This window comes from Triticum dicoccoides, chromosome 2B (assembly GCF_002162155.2).
Source record: "Triticum dicoccoides isolate Atlit2015 ecotype Zavitan chromosome 2B, WEW_v2.0, whole genome shotgun sequence".
NCBI lineage: Eukaryota > Viridiplantae > Streptophyta > Magnoliopsida > Poales > Poaceae > Triticum > Triticum dicoccoides.
Genome location: NC_041383.1, coordinates 403,793,172 through 403,794,814, shown reverse-complemented (window position 1 = coordinate 403,794,814; position 1,643 = coordinate 403,793,172).

The window sequence follows — 1,643 nt, the reverse complement described above, 5'->3', positions numbered from 1 at the left end:
TTTCCAAACCATCATTTTCAAGAAAGATATTATAAAGATGATCAATAATATGACACAACCTCAATTCCATTTTCTTTAGTTTTCTTTTATTAACCAAACTAGTGATAAAACAAGAAAATAAAAGATTTGATTGCAAGATCTAAAGATATACCTTCAAGCACTCACCTCCCCGGCAACGGCGCCAGAAAAGAGCTTGATGTCTACTACGCAACTTTATTCTTGTAGACACGTGTTGGGCCTCCAAGCGCAAAGTTTTGTAGGACAGTAGCAATTTTCCCTCAAGTGGATGACCTAAGGTTTATCAATCCGTGAGAGGTGTAAGATGAAGATGGTCTCTCTCAAACGACTCTGCAACCAAATACAAGAAATCTCTTGTGTCCCCAACACACCCAATATGGCAAATTGTATAGGTGCACTAGTTCGGCGAAGAGATGGTGATAAAAGTGTAATATGGATGGTAGAATTATATTTTTATAATCTGAATAAATAAAAAAAGAAAGGTAGCAAATAGTAAATGGGCACAAAAATGGTGTTGCAATGCTTAAAAATGAGGCCTAGGGTCCATACTTTCGCTAGTGCAACCTCTCAACAATGCTAACATAGTTGGATCATATGATTATCCCTCAAAGTGCAATAAAGAATCACTCTCGAGTTCCTATTAGCGGAGAACAAAAGATAGGAATTGTTTGTAGGTCACGAAACCACCTCAAAGCTATTCTTTCCGTTCGATCTATTCATGAGTTCGTACTAAAATAACACAAAGCTATTTTTTTCGCTCGATCTATCCTACAGTTCGTACTAGAATAACACCAAAGCAAATTCATATTCATAATACTCAATCCACACAAATAACTATAAAGAGACCCCATATTTTCCGTCAGAGAAAAACTTGCATCAACCCGTATGCATAGATTACCCCAATATCACCGTGGGAATCCGCGAGTTGAATGCCATAACACATATCAGGTGAATCAATAAGATACCTCATTGTCACCTCAAGTATTCATATTGCAAGACATATATCATGTGTTCTCATCTCTGAATATTTAATCCGACAAGACAAAACTTTGAAGGGTAAATATTCAATTCATCATAACAAGAGTATAAAGGGGAGAAACATCATATGATCCGACTATATTAACAAAGCCCATGATATAGATTGTGACGCCCCAAGACCGGAGCTTCAGATGCCTTCCAGGGTTTCCGACATTCATTGTGTGATTTTGTTTTGTTCGTGCATTCATCTCTGTATCATGTGCATTGCATCACGTCATCATGCCATCATGCCATTTAATTTTTAAAACTCAACTAAATAAATTGCATAGATCTTTTGATCTATTTAAACCGAGGGAACTCACATGGTGACTTCTCTTTATAACATACCCTCCCGATATTTAGGGAGCTATATTAAATATTTCTTTATTTCGGAAATCACCATAACACACTTGCAAATATCCCAATGCCGTTGTTATCTCAATTCTTGGTCTCCAACTTTGTCCATAAATTCTTTCATCATTTTCCGGAGCTCCACCAAAAATCTCAACATTTTTGGACACTTCTCAAACCAAGTCCTAGTTCAAACCCATTTGAATTAAATTCAAATGAGTTTGAATTTACATCTTGCAGTCTTGGCCTTTCTATTT